Source organism: Papaver somniferum, chromosome 9 (assembly GCF_003573695.1).
Source record: "Papaver somniferum cultivar HN1 chromosome 9, ASM357369v1, whole genome shotgun sequence".
Lineage (NCBI taxonomy): Eukaryota > Viridiplantae > Streptophyta > Magnoliopsida > Ranunculales > Papaveraceae > Papaver > Papaver somniferum.
Window position 1 is genome coordinate 92,494,942 of NC_039366.1, and position 8,157 is coordinate 92,503,098.

Below are 8,157 nucleotides of genomic sequence, written 5' to 3' on the forward strand. Positions count from 1 at the left end.
TAGCTTGCCAAACCGATTGGCCAAAGACACGCGTGCGTGACCATTCTAAAACCCTAATTAGGGTTTGCGGCGCTGCATAACTGTCGCAGTTCGATCGCGTCCATCCATCTTCGCCAGCCTAAACGGAGGGTGTAGATGTAGACTTAAGAGGTACCAAGATATCAACGTGATCAGCGTGGGCCCACCTATGCGTGTGACCGATCGTCCTAGGCCAACCATGGTAGAGCGCCTCGAACCGCACGCCCAAAGGAGGCATGTCACGCAGTTCCCAAATCCTTTGCGGCAAAGGATTTCTATCGCAAATCGATCACGACCACTCACCTTTGCCAGACAAATTGAGTGGCCTAGATCGCACCTCCGCGAGACAGAGTGGCATGGACTTGTACAACGGCAAGCCGTCTACACGCATGCCCGGTCGGTCCCACCAGAAACTTTGTCCATGCTTGATTTCGGTCAAGCTAAAGAGTGATGCTTACACACATATTTAAAACCCTAAAATCCATCAACGGTCGCAAACATGTGCCGCGGATCATCTCGTTCGTCCAACTTTGCCAGCTTGGTCGGAAAGCCTAGGCTAAGAGTTAAATGGCCAATGAGGCACCTTGGTGATCACCGTCAGTCACTCTACCACAAGGAGTGACCGGTCAAGGGATGGCCCTCCCATGCGGCCTTCAAATGATCAACAATCACTCGAAGATGGTTGGACATGCAGCTATTTTAAGACGCTTAATCCGCGACTTACTCCGTTAAGCTTTTAAACGGCGATGCTTCATACATATTGATTGTATTCGATGCATTACATGCATAAAGTATACACGATATTTCATGAATATCGATTTCTTAAATAACTCAATTATTTAACCTAGCACCGTATGCTACTTCCTGTGGGTCCCACGATCCACTCATTTGAGACATCAAGCATGTCACAAACTGGGGGATACTTACTGGGGTATTGGTATGGCGGTTTACAGCATGCGGCGTGCAGCGCGCCCATTTACAATAACGTGTCAGGAGGCATGGACGGTTAAGGTGATGAGGGAAGTGGGCCAAGACGTGATCGTGTAACCACCTACACGACCCCACTACTCCATCACTCAACTTCCTCCACTTCCTACCAGATGAAGGTTTGCGCTCAATGACTTGTATAAATAGGTCCTTCACCTATTTTCAAACGACAAAAAAAACAAGTGTTGTTACAGTATCCAGAAAACACCCAGAACTGATATCTTACATTTTGCAAGCCAGTTCAACATTCTGATACAAGTCATAAAAATACCACCTTTACAATCTCAACACCTTCTTCGCTTCCCTCTCTAAGATCAACCCCATTTCCTTCACTTTGTGACCGAAGCAAGTCTGGAACGACCATTTCTTGGTTTAGGACAGAATTGTATAGATTGATCTCTCGAATCAAAAGCACTCCCATGCAGTGCATTTGTTTAGGATTTAGATTCGTTTCTCATCCACACACACCCAAATTTACCAAAGACAGTAGAAACAGTTTTCACCCACAAACAATTGGCGACCACAATGGGAGATTAATCTCTCGGTTGCAAGATCAATTTTCAATTTCATTTCAATTTATTCAAATTGCAAGATGGTAGAACTTAGGCCAGGATCAGCGATCTATTCCGATGGAACTAGTGTCGATAACACTCTTGGTGTCGATATCCCTGTCAGTGGAGCTGTCGTGCAGAATGTGATCAATACATCTCGTGGAGCCGTCTCCTCTACCATCAACACCAGCGGAGCAGGAGATATTCCAGCGGGTGTGACGCCTCCTATCACTAGAGCCAGAGCAGCCGCAAACCCCGACATTTCTTCAAGTGTAACGCCTCCAGTCGTCACTAGAGCGGCTGCTACTCCCCCATCAGGGCGAGGGACTGGAGGAACAAGAGCAGGACAACCCCCTGTTACCATTGTGGATTTTATGGAAAGGCAGGAAGTTCTTGCTAAAGCTCAGACGGACATGGATACAACTCAGAGAAAGGTACTCACTTTTCTCAAGACATTGACTGAGCGATTGCCACAGGAGTAACGATAGCCTCCGGAGCCAACAAGGAGCGCAGTCAATACACCTGGAGCAGGCACTTCAGCGCGGGCCTACCTGGACGAAGAAACTCGTGTTGCTCCTGAGCGCTCAAGGGAAAGGGACCAGTCATCCAACTTCATTACGCGTGAGGACCTAGAGCGACTCCTTCAAAATCGGGGCAAAGGAAATTCGATGGACATGCACCAGCATCAGCCTTCATACCCTCAAGATGTGCAACGGATTCCCCTTCCAAGAGGCCACACATCTCCTCAATTCTCCCTTTATGATGGTACTGGTAACGCTCGTGAACATATCTCTCGATTTTTAGAATCTTTAGGGGAACATAAATATAATCATGTTCTCCGCCTGAAAGAGTTCTCGAAGTCACTTACCGGAAGAACGTACACCTGGTACAACAACATCGCACCTAACATCGTATCCAATTGGAGTGAGATGGTCAGTGCCTTCTACAGTAAGTATTTCTTCATGTCTGAGCATATCACCTTTTCAGACTTGGGGAGAATCTTTCAACGGAACAACGAACATCCAAATGACTTCGTTAAGAGGTTCAGGTTTCAAGCGTTGGATTGTCATGATCCTAATGTCACCGAACGCCAGTTGGTGGAGTTATGCATTAACGGAATGGTTCCCATATACCATGCTTTGTTAGAGAATCTGGGATTTCAAACATTTTCTGATCTCCATGAAGCCGCTAAGCGATCGGTCACAACAGCCCCAACATTGTTGGAAAGAACCAGAGTTGTTCGAAACGAAGATACACGTGAGAGTCGAGGAAGCAGGCGGCTCATCAACAAACAATATAAAACTGGTCCTTCTGTGAGCGTGGTGGGCGAAGGATGAAAAAGGAAAGCTTCAGCAACCCAAGCGTGCAGCTCCAGCGCAAACAACTTCATCTCGAAAGGGAGCGGGCAAAACTCCTGTGCAAGAAGCTGGTGATACCTTCCCGGACTTCCCGTTTCTCATGAATGAAGTCATAAAATTCTTAGAGGCATTGATTCAAGATAACACGATCAAGCTACCTCCTATCAGACGACCGCTGATTGAGAAAGAGATGGCAAATCCCAAATATTGTCGTTACCATAGGTTCGTCCATCACCCGACTAAGGATTTCAACAAGTTGAAACACATTTTCAGAGAAAAGGTGGAGGCAGGAGAGCTCCAGTTAGGAAACGAAGGTGTTCATAGAGACCCTCTCCCTATTAGGAGCTTCATGATCTCCCGGGATTCTGTTCACAATACTGTACAATCTATGATGGAACATTTGTGTGAAATCCTGTATTTCTCCAAGGCACATCGTCAAGACATATTTGCAGCCCTCAACCGCATTGTGTCAGGTAGGCATTTGTACCCAGAAAGGGAAACAACGAAAGCTCAGTCTTTCCTGGAAGATGCAACCAGTAAGGGGAACTGGGGTCTCTTGACCGTCACTCGTTTGAAGGATGTCGAGTTCGATAGCATATTGATTGATGCATCCTCCGAATTCAACATCATCAACGTCAAGACTCTGAGAGCCGCAAAAATTTCAAAACAGGAAGCTATTCACAGCCCAACCGTGATCAGGGGGTCAGAAGGAGAATTCAGAGACGCCTATGGATGCATTGACCTTGAAGTTAAAATCGGTGATGCTCTAACACATGCTAAATTTTACATAATAAAAGAGTATCCAAATTACGACATAGTCCTGGGACGCCCGTGGATACACGACAACAAAACAACACTGGGAGTGTGTCCTCTGCCGATTTCAATACCTGAAAGAATCTCCAATGAACCGTCAAATCCTGAAGATTATTTGTTGTCGTATCAACACCTTGCAAATGTGACGCAACATCCTGGAGAAAGCCCGAACTCATACCTTAAAAGGTTCCGAGCCCAAGTAAGTCTCATCGAACAACCTTTTTTACAAATAGTAAAACCTCTTCCTGCTGAGGCTCGGGGACTTGTTTCGATCAACAACCTAACCGCCACTAAGAGATGTGAATGGGGTGTCGGCCCTTTCAAGAGTCTTGCTAAGAGATTGGAAGCAGTCAGAGACAACGTGTCCCAGAGTCAAGGTGTTGTGCTGAGCCCAAATCCGTTTCAAATTGGAGATATGATAACAAAGATGACCATGTTTCGAGTTGGAAACGTGATGGTGAAGATGACTACCCAATCTGATTTGCCAGCAACGAAGAAAGATGAATCGTATTTGGTAACAAATGTCATCTTTTAGAGCATAGCTCGGTCGACCTCGCATGCGTTGCTATCTCAAGCATGTTTGTCAATGTTAGTGATCAAAACTATAAGTCTTCATTTCTAGCCTACACAGCTAAGTCTCGGACTAGGATAAAAAATTATAGTTGAGCTCAAGGACTTCATGGCGATTCATCATACAACGACGAAGATCTACTCAAGGAACCGTGGAACTTCATCAACAAAAAGGTATGTGGAGACTTGAACTTATCTATCACTCAAAAGTCTATCTATTCTATCTCCTACCTCTTATGAGACAAAAGTCGAATGTTATATAGACTGGATCATACACATTTAATATTTCGAGCCGAGTATATCTCACCTATCTATATCTCGAAATCATGTGTTGGTAAAGCGTTTCGCTTTGATCAAGTTTATCTTCACCTAGTGACGAAAGTCATGAAAAATTTCAATTACTTTGAGAATTGCTCTGACGTGAAACGGTATGTGAATAACGGATATATAACGTCCTCTGAGAATGTCTCAATGATTGGAATGATAGTTTAGATTACATAACCATGTATTCCTTAATCCGAAGTTTTCGAATTTGTTGATTGAGAGAAACCGGAGGAATTGGCTTTTCCAAGTACGCGAACTGACGGAAGTTCTTGTACCGAGAATTTCTGCTGGGATTTTCCAAAAACTCGTTTGCGTTTAAGTCCGCGAACTGGCGTAAGTCTCTTTGCCGAGATTTTCTGCTGAGTTTGGAAAACTCTGTCGGTTGCCTTAAGTCCGTGAACTTGTTTGTGAGCTTAAGTGGTTATGATCTAAAGATGTGCTCTGAACATGAAACTTAAATTACTAAGGAATGCTTTATGAAAACCGTGGCTATAAAGTTCATGAGCCGATTCAATCGAATCGAATCATCTTTGTTTCAATTGTGTCTTATGTAGTTACATAAGATCTCATAGCAATTGAACAACTCTCTAACTAGTTCATTTGAGTCAATTGAACTAGTTATGGTGAAGAAGAACTAGGTTAATATGAATTGCTCATATGGTTAACCTTTTGGGTTACTATGTTGAACCAACATACACGTACACGTTTGGGCATGGTTTTCACAAACCCAGTAAACGTCTACCCAAGTGTGTGTGACAAGATAAGTTTTCGATCTAACGGTTGAGAAATATTAGCTTGAATCTAAATCAGGTTTTCATCTAACGGTGAATATAGATTGCTTTGTAACTAAGGAAAAACCCTGATTTGAAGGCTATATAAAGGAGACATCTAGCATTGTGCAAAGCTAATCCCCACACGTCTGTGTGATACTAGTGCGCTCTCTAGAGTCGATTCTCCTTTAACCTTTGGTTTTCTTCTCTAAAACCAGATTAACGACTTCATTAGGATTGTGAAGCCAGACCGATACTAATTTTATCGTAGTTGTGTGATCTGATCTTGCATCTTCTATCGTACGAGTACAATCTTTGATTGGCTTGAGATCGTGAGAGTTCTCCGATAGGCAAGATAAAGAAGTCACAAACATCTTCGTCCTCACTGTTTGTGATTCCTCGACAAACCGCTTGTGTATTCAGGAAGGATTGTAGAGAGGTGATTGATTAATCTAGGCTGTTTTTCGGGAATATAAGACCGGATTATAAATTGGTTCATGTTCACCTTGATTTCATATCTTAAGACGGAACAAAACCTAGGGTTTATCTGTGGGAGACATATTTATCCTTTGATAGACTTTTCTGTGTGAGACAGATTTGTTTATTATCAAGTCCGCGATTTTGGATTGCAGCAACTCTTGGTTGTGGGTGAGATGAGCTAAGGGAATCAAGTGCGCAGTATCCTGCTGGGATCAGAGGCGTAAGAGTACAACTATACCTTGGATCGGTGAGAGACTGATTGGGGTTCAACTATAGTCCAGTCCGAAGTTAGCTTGGAGTAGGCTAGTGTATGTAGCGGCTTAATATAGTGTGTATTCAATCTGGACTAGGTCCCGGGGTTTTTCGGCATTTGCGGTTTCCTCGTTAACAAAACTTCTGGTGTTTGTGTTATTTCTTTTCCGCATTATATTTTATATAATTGAAATAATAGGGGTTGTGCGTTCGTGATCATCAATTGGAAATCCAACCTTTGGTTGTTGATTGATATTGATTGATCCTTGGACATTGGTCTTTGGTACCGTCCAAGTTTCCTTGTATTTGATAAAGACTCGATATTGATTTTATCTTGAGTAAAAATCAAATCAAGAGAGAGATATTAACTCCTTGAGATACTTTTATCTAGATTGAGTCTGACTGTCTAGTTGATTCTCTAGCAAAGTATTTCGGAGTTAGTCCATACAGATTGCTAAGCTAAATATTGGGTGGTGTTGTTAGACCCCCGCTTTTTCAATTGGTATCAGAGCAGGCAAACACGTTTAAGACCTAATAAGTCCATGTTTGTAGCGATCTGACTCTATGGACAGAGGTGTTATCTCTATTAACGTACCACCAGTCTTCGATGGCTCCAATTACTTATGGTGGAAAATTTTTATGCGAGCTTTTCTTCAATCGCGTGATTTTCAATCATGGGTATATGTGGTTAATGGCTATGATGCTCCCGTTGTGGCAGTCGGTGATGCAAACGTTCCCAAACCTATTGGTGAATACACCATTGTTGAGATAACTGTTGCAAAACAAAATTCCGACGGTTTGAATGCTATCATACATGCCATTACCCAAAATATTCAGCATCATGTGACAAACTGCACTAGATCTAAAGATGCTTGGAATATCTTAGAAACCGTATTTGAAGGAAACTCCAGTGAAAAGGATGCTAGGCTTCAAAACCTTAATTCCGATTGGGAGAACCTTCGTATGGCAGATGAAGAAACATTTGATGAGTTTAATCACAAAGTGCCTGAAATTGTTAATGCATCTTTTGCATTGGGTAAGACTATTCCTGAAAAGGCATTGTGATGAAAATTCTCAGATCGCTGCTATCTAGATACGAGTCTAAGAAGCATGCCATCGTTGAGGGGAATAACCTCAATAATCTTTCCAGAAACACCTTGGTTGGAAAGCTTAAGATCTTTGACCATGAGCATACATCCAAAGTCGGTAAGGATGTTGCCTTTAAAGCACATAAGAACACTAAATTACTGGTCAAAGGTAAGAGTGTTCATGTCTCTGAGGATGATCAGTCTGAGGGTGATTTTTCGGATGAAGATCTTGACAAATCAGTCTCCTTGATCACAAGACAGTTTAAGGATCTTCTGTTGGAGAGAAGTAAACGGTTTTCAAGAGACAAACCTAAGTCATCAGACAAACCTCACGGTCGCGTACCTCCTAAAAACAGGGATGCTGACGAGGCTGATGATGAGTACATGCCTCAGTGCTTTAAGTGTAAGGGTTTTGGCCATTTTTCTAACGAATGCCCAAATCGTAGAAAATACACTGGGAACAAAGGTCTAGCTGTAACACTTGATGAAATGTCAGAAACCTATGATTCCGATGAAGATAGGAAATCAAGTGTAGGGCTTCTTTGTGAAAACATCGATTTTGATACTTGTAGCAATACATATATCAACCTCAATGGGTTCGGACAAGAGGGAAACCCAATCAAGATGGAAGATTCTTTGAATCCGGTAACCGGAAACCCTGTCAGTGATGTTTCAGGATCAACTGTATGTCTGTCTGCTTGCACATCTCAAATGCCTGAATACTATCCAACTTTGACGTGCTCGTTTTGTTCGATGAAGGGACACGAACTATCAAGGTGTTACAAATACAAGCACCAAATAAGGCACACCATCAAACTTCAACGAAGAGCAGATCGATTAGCAAGGAAGCTGAAACTTGCTCAGAAGACCGCCGAGGTATGTAGGATCTTATCTTCGTATAAGAAGTTGGTTTCCAAGGATAGAGTAAGACCATTTGAAAAGAAAA